Source organism: Pygocentrus nattereri, chromosome 3 (assembly GCF_015220715.1).
Source record: "Pygocentrus nattereri isolate fPygNat1 chromosome 3, fPygNat1.pri, whole genome shotgun sequence".
NCBI lineage: Eukaryota > Metazoa > Chordata > Actinopteri > Characiformes > Serrasalmidae > Pygocentrus > Pygocentrus nattereri.
In genome coordinates, this window is record NC_051213.1 from 32563006 (window position 1) to 32579661 (window position 16656).

Here is a 16656-nt window from a genome sequence, read left to right on the forward strand (position 1 = left end):
TAACATGCAGCTGCAGTTCGCCTCAAGAAAAACAACATTTGTGCAGAATTTGGGACTTAATGGGATGGAAAGACAGAGGTCGCTGCCTCAGACAAACGCCTCAGTTCACCACAGCCTCAAAACGCTGACAGCGCCAGATTGGACAGCCTGCGTTTCTGCAAACAGCTGCCTTCCCTTCTCCCCTGCCTTTTTTGCCTTTCCCCTTATTGAAAGGAAAACATGTAAAAATATACTTATGGTAAGCAATCAGATGAATTTCCAGCCTGATTACTGGCAGATGTATTCTGTTTAAAAGCCTGCTCCTGTTCTGCCATGTTACAGAATGAAGAATTCACAGATGAACAACATTAGGGTACATCTGCTCCACGGCAACACGCAATAACCAGCACGAGAAAGGAACAGTGCTTGGCGCAAGATGATAAAAACACCATATGAGCACAGAAAGGGACTGAGAAATACAAATACAGAGCATAACAATAAAACAAGTCTTTAAAAGTAAAATAAAGAAGATAAAGGCAGGTTTGTCTTTATTTGAACGCTGCTGCAACATCTGTATCACAATGTTAAAGTGTAGTTACGCATTCTTCTTCCTATTCTTTCATTTCATTCTTTACCATTTTTCATTTAACGGATCCATATCACAAAAAAACATTAATTCCTTTATTGACACAAGAGTTTGATGCAGATTATAAACATAATTGGTCATTGATACAAATGTTAGAGTTAAAAATCCCTGGTAAAATACGGAAATAACTTTACATGGTCAAATCACAGAGCAATGAATTTTCAAAAACATACCGTTCACGTCCTAGACATTAAACTGCAAAAGCGAATTTGTGAATTCATTGTTGTGATGTCACAAAATCCAACTCATTTACATATATATCCCTAATTAGTCTACAGCACCATCCATTCATGCCTTATTGAGAAGTTTTTCCAGTCCAGACTGCTTTTTGAATGAGACACAATACTGGACAGCCAATGAGAACAGAGCTCATTTACATAAATCAGTTGTAAAGGCACAGTAACTAAAACAGCCTATTTTATCCTCAGGGATACAGAAGAGATGGAAAAAGGTCATTTATAATAAAATTCTGGCTGTTTTTGGCATATAAACTCACACGAATGTTATAAGAGCTCCTCAGGGAGGAAAATAAAGTACAAAAAAATGGATTTTAAAAGTGGCAGTTTAACCCATTAAAGAGCAATCTTAGTCCTGTTGTAACATTGGCTAATAGAAAGTACTGTCAATGTGCTAGCAAATAAAAAAAGCAGATAAACATCGCCCATCCAAATTGGTTGCTAGTAGCATAATTAGATGAGAAACATGCATCCCTACCATCTATGGGTAAGACAACATTATCTGTGTTTCTTTAAATACTGACTGCATTCATATATTATATTAAATATAATATAAATTAAATATTTTAATGTAGTTTTATTATGCAAAGCCTTGTAAATTTTTACTTTTTAAACTATGATTCGCATTTTTAATGAGTTTTTTTCCAAATAAATTTCTGGACAAATTTTATTGGTCTGTTTGTCATGAAAAGTTCACAGAATATAACGAACAGCTGTTGTTTTCAAATGGTATAAAAATACATGGAGTTATGAGGCCTTGATGTAACAGTCTTTAATAATCTACTAATTAATTAACTTTGTTAGCACAGATATTGTGGCGGAGGCTCAAAAATAACAGCGGTACATCTAGTTTGAGTTGTGATAGCGTTTGATTTGCCGTCGCAGCTGCTGAAGCTCCACAGTGGGAGAGTTAACAATAGTTGCTCTGGAGGAAGAGGCCTCCTGAGATTGGCCGCGATTTGTACGGAGAAGGAGATGGTGATGTCAGATAGTGAGGATTATGCATGCACTTCACATCAAAGCCACTCTTGTTCTCACAAGAGAACACAGAGTGTGAAAAGAACGACTATGTTTCATTCATATCCTATTACAGCTGCTTTGATTGAATTCTGTACACAAGGTGGTCCTAAACTGGCTCTGCACAACAATGAAACCATAAGGATAGCTTTGATTTATTGTGTGAAATTGCATTGACACTCCAAGATGTAATGATTTAGAACCATACAGGCTGTACTCAGCCTAGTCTGAGCTGCGGCTGCAAGAGAGAGAAACTCCTTCCACAAACATTTATAGCATGAACAAGTTCTTGTCCATTTGGATAACAAATGACTAAAGAGTGGAAAAATAATTAAGTATACTGGTCTGGATGAAAGTTAAAAGCACAGCATTTTGTGTTACTGTTTTTCTAGTGGGTCAGAAACTTTCTAAGATGAATGAGAGGAAATTAAACACTAAGCATCTTCAGCATCCAGTATATCATATGCTGAGTACAAATGTACGTACAAGTACAGGCCCTGCACAAAACGCCACTGCGATATGCCCATGCAATGCACCTGAATTTAGCATTCTATTTACTAAGGCTGCAGCTTATCACACAAACCATGAGAAACCCCACTCACTAACTGCTTGCTCATGAGGGGTAGGTTTAAAAGACTCTGTGAAAAAAATGGGGTCATCAACAAGTTGGAGACAAAGCTCTAAATGAAAGAGATAGCAGTGTTAATAAATGGAGCTCTTTCCCAGCAAAACGCCCTACAGCAATGTCATTTCAGTCCAGCCATATGTTTTGCACTGCATCTTCACACATCTGGTCCTTAGAGTTTAAACAGTATAATTCTGATGGTAAACATTCTATCAGCACATGTTTAAGGCTTGTGTCTGAGTCTGTTGTGTCTGCTGCCACTGATAAAGTCACCCTTGACTGTAGCCACTGACGTAAAAGTTAATCAATACAGACATAATATTCTGCTTCCAACAGTTTCTGCGTTGGCCTGTCAATGGGAAAAATTCTTAAACAGCACATCTGTCCCATATCTGCCCTAAAGTAGCTGTAATTTTTCAAAATATTCCCCCACCTTCAAGAGGCATCATCAAAAGAAAACCCTTCTTAGAGTTTAAATTGAAAAATCTCACTCAGCACATCACCTGAAACTGGGGAAAAGGCTAAGCACATTACCCGAAAATGGAGTAAAAGGCATGGTGCATCACCTGCAATTGGGGTAAAAGGCTTGGTGCATCACCTGCAACTGGGGTAAAAAGCTTGGTACATCATCTGAAACAGGTGTTAAAGGTTCGGTACAACACTGAACCTGACATAGAAGGCTTGGTGTCAAAAGAGACCCGAAGATCACCCAAAACTAGCATAAAAGGCTTGGCACATCACGTGAAACTGGTGTAAAAGGCTCAGTACATCACTGAACCTGACATAGAAGGTTTGGTATATCACCTGAAACTGGTGTAAAAGGCTCAGTACATCACGTGAAACCGGTGTAAAAGACTCGGCAAGTCACTTGAGACTGGTATAAAAGGCTCGGCACATCACCTGAAACTGCTGCTAAAGGCTCAGCAAATCACGTGAGACTGATGTAAAAGGCTCGGCACATCACATGAAACTGGTGTAAAAGGCTTAGTACATCACGTGAAACTGGTGTAAAAGGCTTAGTACATCACGTGAAACTGGTGTAAAAGGCTTAGTACATCACATGAAAGTGGTGTAAAAGGCTTAGTACATCATGTGAAACTGGTGTAAAAGGCTTAGTACATCACGTGAAAATGGTGTAAAAGGCTTAGTACATCACGTGAAAATGGTGTAAAAGGCTTAGTACATCACGTGAAACTGGTGTAAAAGGCTTAGTACATCACGTGAAACTGGTATAAAAGGCTTAGTACATCACGTGAAAATGGTGTAAAAGGCTTAGTACATCATGTGAAACTGGTGTAAAAGGCTTAGTACATCACGTGAAACTGGTGTAAAAGGCTTAGTACATCACGTGAAACTGGTGTAAAAGGCTTAGTACATCATGTGAAACTGGTGTAAAAGGCTTAGTTCATCACGTGAAACTGGTGTAAAAGGCTTAGTACATCACGTGAAAGTGGTGTAAAAGGCTTAGTACATCATGTGAAACTGGTGTAAAAGGCTTAGTTCATCACGTGAAACTGGTGTAAAAGGCTTAGTACATCACGTGAAACTGGTGTAAAAGGCTTAGTACATCACGTGAAACTGGTGTAAAAGGCTTAGTACATCACATGAAAGTGGTGTAAAAGGCTTAGTACATCATGTGAAACTGGTGTAAAAGGCTTAGTACATCACGTGAAAATGGTGTAAAAGGCTTAGTACATCACGTGAAAATGGTGTAAAAGGCTTAGTACATCACGTGAAACTGGTGTAAAAGGCTTAGTACATCACGTGAAACTGGTATAAAAGGCTTAGTACATCACGTGAAAATGGTGTAAAAGGCTTAGTACATCATGTGAAACTGGTGTAAAAGGCTTAGTACATCACGTGAAACTGGTGTAAAAGGCTTAGTACATCACGTGAAACTGGTGTAAAAGGCTTAGTACATCATGTGAAACTGGTGTAAAAGGCTTAGTTCATCACGTGAAACTGGTGTAAAAGGCTTAGTACATCACGTGAAACTGGTGTAAAAGGCTTAGTACATCACGTGAAAGTGGTGTAAAAGGCTTAGTACATCATGTGAAACTGGTGTAAAAGGCTTAGTTCATCACGTGAAACTGGTGTAAAAGGCTTAGTACATCACGTGAAACTGGTGTAAAAGGCTTAGTACATCACGTGAAAGTGGTGTAAAAGGCTTAGTACATCACGTGAAACTGGTGTAAAAGGCTTAGTACATCACGTGAAAGTGGTGTAAAAGGCTTAGTACATTGGGCTCTGTGTTTGTAAGTGTATGTGTGCTATAAGCCTAGAGAGAAAAACAATTCTTGTGAAAATAAAAAATGCCAGTAGGCAATCAGACAAATTAGAGTTAGGCCAAATAAAGACATAAATGCTTTACTTCAGAAACACTTCAACTATTAGGTGAACCCATATTGCAAACTTAATTGCTATAGATGAATCCTAGGCACAAACAACGACGACCTATTTAACTCCTATATGTATCTGCTCATCAATAAACGGCGGGAGTTGATTTGAGCTAATGCCTCCAGAGCTCATTTTCATCTCATTAATAGCAGCAAACTATCAGCGCTTATCGACTGCATGTGCTGAACAGGCAGCTTCATGGAAAAACAAAAAGCCTGGAAGAACCTGGCCTTGGCTGTGCTTGACAGTGCTCTGCTGTGTTATCTCTGCCATCAGCCCAGTGGCTGAGAGAGGACACACACACACACACACACACACACACACACACACACACACACACACACACAAACACAAACACTGACAGTTAAAAATGTGCATAGGTGTATATCAGGGAGCAAAGACAGGAACTACCTGTAAATGATTTTAACACTTGTAATTAGCAAGGCTAGACGATATATCATTTGGCTGATATAATCAGACAATACTGAAGGGGTATTCTGGTCTAAAACTAGCATTTAATAAGCTAATTGTCATGTTATGTAATATTCTGTACTACAGCATTGTATTCCTTAGTCTCATCGGTTTGACAGAATTCACAATTCCTATTCTGTTCTTTCACTACAATACCCAGCATGCACCCACCCACTGTGATAAAGAAATCCTAACTGCTAGCATAGCCACTGCTGCAGAGGCTAATAAATACAGATGTGATTTTCAGCATTCCAGCAGTAATATTAGCTATCTGTCTTCCTTCTGCATTTTCCAGCTAGCGAAATGGAAGAAAAATTCCAGCAGCCCACGCTCAAATATTCACCCCAAAGCATTTGCAGTTTTTCAAAAGTTTCTGCCACCTTCGAGATACATCATCAGACGGGGGTTTTCCGAGAGTTTAAACTGGAAACTCTCACTCTGAATGGAAGAGACGAGTCAGCATTTACAACAGAGGAAGCAATTACGTGTTCTATTTTGGCTGCAGAGACCCTTTAACGTTTCTAAACTTCTGACGAAGCATCTCTTTAGACGTTATATACGAAAACACAGTTCTGGAGTATGAAGTTATTTTGTGGAACAGACAATATTTTTTAAAACCTGCTCTAGTTGGAAAGATCAACACTGCAAGAGTTTTAGAACAGTAAACACTGTGCATATATTATTTAAGACTCAGGCTTTCTGCTGTTTGAGTTCAGGAAATTAGCCAGTTGACAAGTAATATAATCATACAATCATATTAGCCAGTAATGGTTTAGGTGTTTCATTTTTAAGCATTATTCATTTTTAAGCAAATCACAGCTGTGCGCAAAAATGTGGGTGTGGAAACAAAATGTGACCTGTGTATAAGTTATCGGACATTTGTAATGTGTTTGTTTTTCCAATGTTTTACACTCAACAATTAAATAGAAAGATGCACTAAAATTTGCAGAAAAAGTGTCATAAGTTTGTCCCTGTAGATGTTAACCTACTTCTATTTAGAAAAACAACAAAATATGTCATTTTAAAGTTTTAATTACATATTAAAACTTTTGCATACATCTGTATATTTTCTGATATTGTCATTTACTTTAATGTTTAGCTGTCCTATTTTTTATATCGTTCAGGCCCTATTAATTAGCTAAGATTAGTGTCAAACATCTCCAACAATCTTTAACTGCAAATGTGAAATCCACCTCCCCCCACCACTCGTGGGGTAATGCTGCTTAATTGGAGCAAAAGCAGTGCGTGTGACGGAGGTGTGCTCTCCTCAGCGAGATCCTCACAGCTTTATTTTCAGCTCTCGCTGCTCTTCAAGTGCTAAAAAGAAGCCTCTCTGGCTTTTAGCTCAGTCATGCCCGAGCTAAGACAAAAGGACTCATCAATTTTCTATGTGCTTCATCTTGGGGTGAAGCGGCTGCAGGGAAATGAGTGAACAAGCATGTTCATTTAGCATCACATGCAAGTCAGAGTAGTTCCTGTGTTGCTGCTTGTCATGGTCTACCCCTCCATGGCCTCATTCACAATAACGGCTTAAGAAGGTTGCACAGGAGAGCAGCAAGCTGGCAGAGTTAATGTTTCATAAGAGCAGCCGCACACAGACAGCGCTAAGACAGGTATATACACAAATAACCTCACACAAACCAGCAGAGTGTGGCATGCATCTATGTTAATGTGTGCGATAGCTGAGGGGAAAGTAGAGGCTTTTCTGAGCATATTGTGGGAATCATGATTTAAGAAAAATTGATTAACGGCATGTAACATTAAAATCGGGGGTTCCTAGGTGGTACAGGTGTCTACAATTTCGCTGTATTAACACAAATCTGAGTTCTGGCAGTGCTGTGCGTTCAGGAGGGCATAACTCTTTGATCCGGTTTAACTGGACCAAAAACACCAAGGGAACAGCGTCCTGTGGGCAGCATCCTGTGACCACTGATGAAGGACTAGAGGATGACCAACACAAACTGTGTAGCAGCAGATGAGATACTGTCTCTGACTTTACATGTACATGCTGTACTGACAAGGTAGGAGTGTTTAATAAGATATATATATATATATATGTGTGCGTGTGTGTGTGTGTGTTTGTGTTATATACATATATGTGTGACATGCGCCTGCCACCCCGGGCCCCAACGATGATGGCCGCAAAAGCCGACTGAAAGGCAGGGCCCGAAGGAGGGGGCGGAGCACAAAGCCTGAGCTCCCCGGATGGACGTGAGGCACGAGAGTAGCGGTGGGAGGGGGAGGACAAGGACACTGGTGCCAACCGTAAGAGGTACCAGTGCAGGGAGCGAGTCCCGAACTCTGCTGCCCGGGCCCCACTCCCTATTCCTATTACTCAGTGAGGCCGCTACAATCGGCTGAGCTGTCAGCTGGGGGCGGTAACGGAGAGGCAGAGCGGTGAGCTCTCGTTCCCTCTCGGCTCTGGTGCTCACGCTGCCCTTAATGAGAGCAGCTGATTCTCATCTGGCTGGTAGCGTAAGCACCTTTAAAATGATCTGAGAGGGCGCAGAGTGAGAGAGGGACGAGCAGCAGCAGAGACTGAAAGAGCTGAAAAGCTCAGGGAAGAGATTGAAAAGTCTAGCCAGCTTGAGCCACTGAAAAGTGGCCAGCTTAGTGTTGGTTGGTTTTGTTTGTTTCGTTGATAACGGCTGCTGCAGCGTTGAACCCTGCCTCTGGTGTCCTCCTTGAGCCCGGGGTAGCACATACCGTGCTACAATATATATATATATATATATATATATATATATATATATATATATATATATATATATATATATCTTCAGAGGAACATTATGATACCATGTATCCTGAAAATGTTTGGTGATTTGTGATTACATATTTCTGCCATTTCGCCCAACACTGCATTAAGTCAGCATCCTCTTTTTGATGAGACATGAAGTTGGAGGGGAACATAAGACAGCTAATGCTTTATATCTTCCCTCAGTGCACTGCCCAAGCTTCATTAAACAGAAACACAGACCCTGATTTAGACCCTAATTAGAGGAGAGAGCGGTCAAGCCCTGATCGCTGCGCTCGCACAGGACAGCCAGAGGCTACGGAGCTCTCTCTGCATGGTTCCATAGTAGAGCCATTACCACTCCATGAAAACACAGAGCCAGCTTACCTCTCTCAAACTCCCCTCCCTCTCCTTATCCCCACCCTTGACACCTCAATGAGAGGTCAAAGTCATCTGAGTATATCTGTGGGACACTACAGAGTCCGGGCTGCATTGATATAATGAGAAAAACTTTCCCTTGCCTGATTGTGCAAGGCAAAGACAGACTTTGATGCAGTTAAGTGCGGCTGTATTAGTCCCCCTTAAAACAAGGTCTGACCAATACATCAGTTGACCAATTAATTTGGCTGGTATTAAAGGGGCACTCTGACCATAATGAAAAACTTAGCTATCACTGCATTTGTTTAAGGCATGCCTAATAGTGTTACGGCTACTGAAATATGTTAAAGACTTCAGTTTTGACTGGCTGCTTCATATTGTTTCATAACGTCAGAGTGAATGGGCGTAGTGATTTGTAAATAAGCTGTTTCACAGCTTAGTTTTCATATATGGATCGTATGGACTGGGAAGTGAATATTACATTTGGAAAATTGAACAATGTTTATATACACACAACACTTAATTTTTAAAAAAGAGAGGGAAATTCCATTTTCCATGATACATCCCTTTAGCTACAATGAATGAAAACTGTAAGTTTTGACCATGTAAAACTACATTTGATGCTTTAAAATTGGTATAAGTGACAAAATTCTCATATCACTCGGGACCTGCCGGAGACGTCTGCTCAGGAGCTGCAGTGCTGTTCTTCCTTCAGGCCCCGCTGGTGTGAATGGAGCTGATGCTATTTTCAGAGACTGGTGAAGAAGGGAAACACCAAAAACACCTTTGCAGCAAAGTGTCAAGAGCAAGAGCCTGCAGCAAACAGATTGATGAGCAACTTGAAGAATGAGGAATGTGTGTGTCTGTGTGGGTGGCTGCGTTTTATTAGAATATAAATAAGAGAGGCAGAAGCCCTTTTCTCTTCGTATGGTCCGGCTGCGGAGGCGGAGGAGACTGGATTCTCCCTGAGCGCTGGAGACTGGATGCGATGGAAGTGGGGAAGATAAGAGAGGCAGCGGATCTGAGGAGGCGGCTCGGACAAAAACAAAGCAAGACATCTAGGTCGAAAGGTACGCATGGCTGCCCTCCAAAAGACGACTACGCCGGCGAGCCCCATCTCATCCCCTTCTGTGATTAAAACCGCGCTGTCAGGCTCCTCCGGAACGGGCTATTTTTACTCCTAATGTATCACTCTTTCCTCTGGCTTGAGATTAAAAAAGGAAAACAGCACCTGCCAAATATCTGTAACCACAGCCTAAGTGCTTTGTCCTGTTCTCCTGTCCAGCTGAAAATAACCCACTGACCCACAACAAGTGAGCTTTTACAGGAAGAAATGAAGCTACAAGCAACAAGGATTTTTACAGTACTACTAATAAAAAATAAACGGTTAATACGGATGATATAAAAAATAAATACTGAAAACATATCATCAGCTTAAAACAATAACGCTGTCAGAGACATGTAGATTTGGCCAATATTTCAAACAGATGTTTGCTGAGGTATTTATATTATAAATATACCAGCTGCGGCAGTGTTAGTACTGTTATGATCTGGAAGAGCACAGAGTTCACATTATCTGCATTTTATTAATTTCACTGCATCTGTAACCCCACAGTAATATGTTTTAACACAAGTACAGGTGCATTTGGTCTCAGTTTATCCAATTTATATTTAAGTTTATGTTTAAGTACTGGCACTATTGCCACATAATTCCCATACCAGCACATCCCTGATAATTACACTGACAGTACATGTTTGCAAGCACCACCAGCTTTTGCAGACAGCAAATAATGTGTAATGCAATGCAAATGGTTGGCTGTATATTTTACAAGAATAATAATAATAACAGTGATCCCTCCTGCGCTGGTCATCCTAACATCACAGTGCGTAGAGCTTAGAGCTAAATCTGCCTGTGTGTGTGTGTGTGTGTGTGTGTGTGTGTGTGTGTGTGTGTGCTGCTCAGAGAATTCACATCCTTCAGTTTGCTGCCATGTTCCTGCGGAGGGAGGGGTGCCTACACAGCTCCCCCTACCGGACACACACACACACACACACACACACACACACACACCCTGTGTACACAGTCAGAGTGTCATAGCACTTCTCCAGTTTGCATTGCTATACATATATTTAATGTCTGGAGTGAGCACAGGACTTATTTTACTGTTAAAAATAAGGATTATTATGGCTGAATATAATTCATATTTTGACAATAGAAACTTGACATAGGGTTTTATATATATGTGTTATATATATATATATATATATATATATATATATATATATATATATATATATATATTAGGGCTGAGCAAATAATCATTCAGTTTTGAATGATATCCTCCATTATTCCGAGGTGTCTCAACCACTTTAAGTGGGGACATTTAACCTAATAATAGACCAACTAGGGAACCAGCAGTCTGGCACTCTACACTCTTGAAAGATAGTTCTTTAAAGGCTCTTTGGCAAAAGCAGTGGCTATATTTAGTCCTATATAGAACCTCTTCATGCTTAAATAGTTCTTTTCATGGTAAAATGGTTCAGAACATGTTGAATGTTTTGAATATGGTTCTATATAGAACCTTACAAACTTGACATCATAACAATAAGAACCGGTGCTACATAGAACCATTGTCATAGAGGTTTCTGTACAGAACCATATACAGCACATTCTCCGTCAGTCTGAAGAACCACGCCACCATGCAAATGTACATTCATCACTCACGCCTAAGGGCAATAAACTGATATTCCTGAGGGAATCAAAGCTGGGAGCTCCGTCTCGGCGGCTCGGTGTTGCGTCCGGACTGAACGTGTCAGTGCTCCGACCCACCGCCCCGCTCCACACACACGGTCAGCTTCCACACAGGAACTGACCAACGGGCTTCCCTGTCCCTCTCGCTGGCATTTCATCCTGCTCGTTTTAAAACTACAAGGAAACAAATACGCATGTGCTGAAATAAACTGCGTTAAATACCACATCGCCCACATCTAAGCCCAGACCAGAGGATGTCCACCGCCTGTCCATGCGCAACACTCAACACGCACAATAACTGCCAGTGCAGCAGCTTTACAGCCTGGACGGGAAAGTCCGCACTTCAGAGTCACACGGAACAACAGGGCTCAGCAGAGAGCACGCATGTCCAGGGAGTCGCTTATATGTCCATTTAAAAGCCATTAGAGAGCTAGAGGAGAGCGCAGGAGAGACAGTAAAGGCCCAGGGCTCGTAATCACAGAGAGAAACCGACAGCGGGACACAAAGACACGGGGGAAAAGACCACCGAGAGGACTGACGCCCATCCAGAGGAGCGCTCAGTTCGTGCGTAAAGAGCCAGATATTGCCATCTACATTGAAATGTGCAGATGCAGTGGTCAGAAAGCCCCCAGTGAAGGAGATTAGGGTGAAAAACATCATCCATCATAGGGAGCAAATGCAAAAATGCAACCTAACCACCCTCAAGTAATCTGTTGCACGCTGAGCTTAATGCGCCCTTTCGTTTCCAATATGAGGCGCACAACCGGCACAAGGGCGAATCCCCCTGGTTCCCCTCAGCGGTGCTAAGCCCACCAAACCCGCCTACCGTGCATGTGAACGGCCACGGTGGTGCTTCACGACTGATGCAGCTCTTTAACTCACTTCACCAAACTTAGCTCAGTTTTAGTCAAAGCGTTATCACTGCGCGCGCACACACACACACACCGACACACACACACACACGATTAGCAAAGAATGAGGATTAAGTTGGCTTCCACTTCTCCAGCTTCTTGATCGAATTTTCCGTTCCACCTTAAATGGTGCAGCTTTTACATTCAGTTACATGCACCGTTTAAGGTCGAAGGGAAAATTGGAACAAAACGTCAGGAAGTGCTTGGGAAGGAAAGATGAAGCGTTTTACCTCGTAAAAGTTGTGTCTCTCCATCGTCCGCTCACAACCTGTCCCCCAAAACCTCCAGCTGTCCGCCAAGTCGTCCAAAATTAAGTCCCGCGCTCATTCTGTCCGCGAGCCGCTCGCGCGCGTGACGGTGTGCTAGTTGTCTCCCGCTGGATTTGAGGGGCACGCGCCACAGGCTTCCACCAGCTCGGAGCGAAGGGGAACTCCGACGCACTTCACGCGCTCCGGCACTGGGAGGAAAAATAAACGCCGTCCTTATAAAGTCGCGTTTAGTCTCTCAGAGCAGAAAAAACAACAACAAAAACAAGAATATATCCGCACGTGGGAGCAGCAGCGAAAGCGCGCGCGCTGCGACTCTCCTGCTTTTATTACTTCAGTCTTTCACACAGACGCGCTGCGCTCGAGCCGTGTGGAGGCAGAGAGAGAGAGAGCGAGAGAGAGAGGGAGAGAGAGAGAGGGAGAGAGAGAGAGAGCGGGAGAGAGGGAGGCGCACTGAGGGACTTTCTCTCTCTCTCTCACTCTCACGCGCGCGCGCTCTCTCTCTTTCTCTGGTTGCTTTTATTTTGTTTTAGTGCAGAGGCGCGTGAGAGAGCGAGGCACTGGCCGCTGCTGGACTTGTCTGCCTGTACCTCTGTCTGTGTGTCTGTCCGTCTGTCTGTGCGTGTGCGCGCGCGGGAGTGAGGCAGTACTGGGACCGGAGTCGGTGTTTGTAGGTTTGAAAGGCGGTAATGTTCGTCACTGAAAAGAAGAGAGAGAGAGAGAGAGAGAGAGAGAGAGAGCAGAACGAGGAGCAACAGCAGCTCCCCCTGGTGGGAGAGAGAGAGAGAGAGAGAGAGAGAGAGAGAGAGAGAGGGAGAGAGAGTGAGAGAAAGAGAGAGAGAGAGAGAGAGAGAGAGAGAGAGAGAGAGAAAGCGAGAGAGACAGAAGGGTGGAAGGGAAGAGAGAGAGAGAGAGAGAGAGAGAGAGAAAGCAAGAGAGAGAGAAGGGTGGAAGGAAAGAGAGAGAGAGAGAGAGAGAGAGACAGAGAGAGGCTGAGAGGTAAAGGTGAAAGAGAAAGAGACAGAGAAGGGTGGAAGGGAAGAGAGAGAGGCTAAGAAGTAAAGGAGAAAGTGAGAAAAAGACAGAGAAGGGTGGAAGGAAAGAGAGGGAGAGAGAGAGGCTGATATGTAAAGGAGAAAGCGAGAAAGAGACAGAGAAGGGTGAAAGGGAAGAGACAGGGGCTGAGAAGTAAAGGAGTAAGTGGGAGAGGCAGAGAAGGGTGGAAGGGAGGAGAGAGAGACAGAGAGAGAGGCTAAGAAGTAAAGGAGAAAGTGAGAAAAAGACAGAGAAGGGTGGAAGGGAGGAGAGAGAGAGACAGAGAGAGAGGCTAAGAAGTAAAGGAGAAAGTGAGAAAAAGACAGAGAAGGGTGGAAGGGAAGAGAGAGAGAGACAGAGAGAGGCTGAGAGGTAAAGGTGAAAGCGAAAGAGACAGAGAAGGTTGGAAGGGAAGAGAGAGAGAGAGAGGCTGAGAAGTAAAGGAGAAAGTGAGAAAGAGACAGAGAAGGGTGGAAGGGAAGAGAGAGAGACAGAGAGAGGCTGAGAGGTAAAGGTGAAAGCGAAAGAGACAGAGAAGGTTGGAAGGGAAGAGAGAGAGAGAGAGAGAGACAGAAGGGTGGAAGGAAAGAGAGAGAGAGAGAGGCTGAGAAGTAAAGGAGAAAGTGAGAAAGAGACAGAGAAGGGTGGAAGGGAAGGGGGGGGGCTGAGAAGTAAATGAGATAGCGAGAGAGACATAGAAGGGTGGAAGGGAAGAGAGGGGGGGCTGAGAAGTAAATGAGATAGTGAGAGAGACATAGAAGGGTGGAAGGGAAGAGTGAGACAGAGAGAGAGAGAGAGAGAGGCTGAGAAGTAAAGGAAAAAGCAAGAAAGAGACAGAAGGGTGGAAGGGAAGGGGGGCTGAGATGTAAAGGAGAAAGCGAGAGAGACAGAAGGGTGAACGACAAGAGGGGGGGTTGGCTGAGAAGTAAAGAAGAAAGAGAGAGAGAGAGAGAGAGAGAGAAGGGTGGAAAGGTAGAAAGGAAAGAGATAGAGAAGAGATTGAGAAATAAAATAGAGAGAGCGAGAAAGAGAGAGAGAGAAGGGCAGAAGGGAAGAAAGGACAGAAAGAGAAGGACAAAGAGACTGAGAGAAGTAGAAGAGAGAGAAAATGGTGGCAGAAAGAAAGAAAGAAAGAAAGAAAGAAAGAAAGAAAGAAAGAAAGAAAGAAAGAAAGAAAGAAGACAGAAAGAGTCAAGCCAAAGTTTACTTATATAGACAGGTGTCTATAGGAGCCCCCGTGAGCGACAGTGGCAAGTAAAAACTCCCTGAGAGCAAAGGGAAGAACTTTGAGAGGAACCAAGACTCCAAAGGGACACCCATCCTCCTCTGGTCCACACTGGAGAGCAAACAGTGTTAGAATAAAAGATTAAAATACAGAAGCGGGAAAACAGGCAGAGCAATGGTTAAAGAAGGGTGGAGAAGAGAAAGAACAAACAGAGGACAGGGAGACAGAGAATTAAGGAGAGATAGAGAAAGGAGGATGCAATAAATGAACAAAAAGGAGAGGAAGTGGAAGAATGAAAGAGAAAAGAAGAGGAGGGGGGAGAACAGTGGAGGAGTAAAAGAAAGAACAACAAAAAGAGGATAGAAAGACAAAACGATCAGAGAAGAAGAAGAGAGAAAGAACGAACAAAAAAGAATGGTGGAAGAAAGAAAGGGAAAGGGGAGAAAAGGGGGAAAGAAACAAAACAGTGAAAGAGAAAGGAGAGATATGGGGAATACAGAAACAGAGAGAAAGCGAACGGACTAAGAAAGCAAGAAGGAGAGAGATAAATGAAGAAAGGTGGGAGGGACAAAGGAAAGGTAAGGGAGAGAGTGAGTTGAGGCACTTGTTTGAAGGAAAATGTTTATTTATTTATTCGTTTTTCTAAGAACGCTAGAACATCAAGCATGAACAGCGTGAATCACAGCTCATATTAAGGTTGCGTTCAGTAATGTTCATTATATAACGCTGTTTTTACCACCAGCAGGGCTTCACTTCTTATTTTTAAGTTCTAATTTGTGCTAAAGGTTTTATGTAAGCGGCACAGTGACAGCGCAATTAAGGTTTGTGAGTTTATGAGGTTTATGCGTTCTAAATGGATTTGAGTATCATTCAGCTTTTGTGGACATGTCCACCCTGCACCTCCACAGCCGAGGACAGTCTCACGACTTTACCAGTTTACGGAGTGACTTATGAGGCTGTAAACTTCGAGTTAGTTTGAGACGGGTCGGGGCAGCGTGTTAATAACACTGATGCAGATGGACCCTGCTGTGCGGCGTTCCTTGTGCTGGGCACGTGGGCGGCCACCTGCTCACTCCGCTCCTGCTGCACCAGCCGCGTGGGAGGATCCTCATTTTACAGCCTCTCCTCACATTATACACACGCAGACAGCACTGTTCACCAGGAGCTGAGTTGGGGGGAGGGGGGGGGTGGCTGGGGTAATAATACTTTACTCCTACATCACAAAACAAAGATCCCTGACATGCTTCTTGGCCAGGATGGGTGCCTTCAAGTAGTGGCATAAGTAATTATCAGTGAACTATTAACCGGCAATAAACAACTGTTCAATTAATGTTGTCACTTAAATTTATTTTCCAGCAAACATCTTCAATTTGATTTCAATTCCATTGAATATTTCTGAATGGTATATATGAAGTCAATATTGACAACTGCTGTTGCTAGACAGGCCTACTAAAAATATACCTAAAAATACTGGTATTTGGGACACGTAGTTAAGCAAAACGATACAGAAGGCTGCGGTGGATGACAATAGCTTTCAAGGGCTACTGAGGTACACTGAACCAAAGCTAGGTAGGTGTAGGCCCTCAGCTTAAACAACTCCAATTCTTCCATAGGGTGTGTTTAATAGGGCTGCTTCCTTCACATGCACACACTTATGCATGGTTCCCATCTATCAGTAACATTCTCCACAGTCCATATAAGGAACAATATCTCGGATCTTGGATAGGTAATCCAGAGTATAGTTGACGTGTGCACTTGTAAGTGTACATCTTACAAGTCTTTTACAATGGCTTCATACGTGGCTCCGCCAATCAGATTTCTTCAGTTTTATAATGGTTATTTTGATGGGCCAGGTTCTTGATTTCACGCTTGCCGACTAATGACATCGTTAGTTCTAAGAAACCTTTAAATGCCATAGAACCTTTTCGTTATGTGGAGGTTCCACCCCAAAGAACCTTGTTCTTCCACCCAATTTTGAAGA

At 42.8% G+C, this 16656-nt stretch overlaps 1 protein-coding gene across 8 annotated transcripts in view; it reads right to left on the minus strand.

Annotated features, from left to right (window-relative positions):
- Positions 1–13093, minus strand: part of adgrb1a (adhesion G protein-coupled receptor B1a) — a 173864-nt gene extending 160771 nt beyond the window's left edge. For 5 of the 8 annotated variants that reach the window (XM_037536955.1, XM_037536951.1, XM_037536949.1 and 2 more), the window contains exon 1: positions 12380–13092. The gene's annotated coding sequence lies outside the window, so the exon portion shown is untranslated. Of the gene's footprint in view, positions 1–12379 lie in introns of all 8 variants that reach the window. The other 3 variants (XM_037536953.1, XM_037536952.1, XM_037536948.1) reach the window with 1 other exon arrangement.
- Between the last annotated feature and the right edge of the window lie 3563 nt (positions 13094–16656).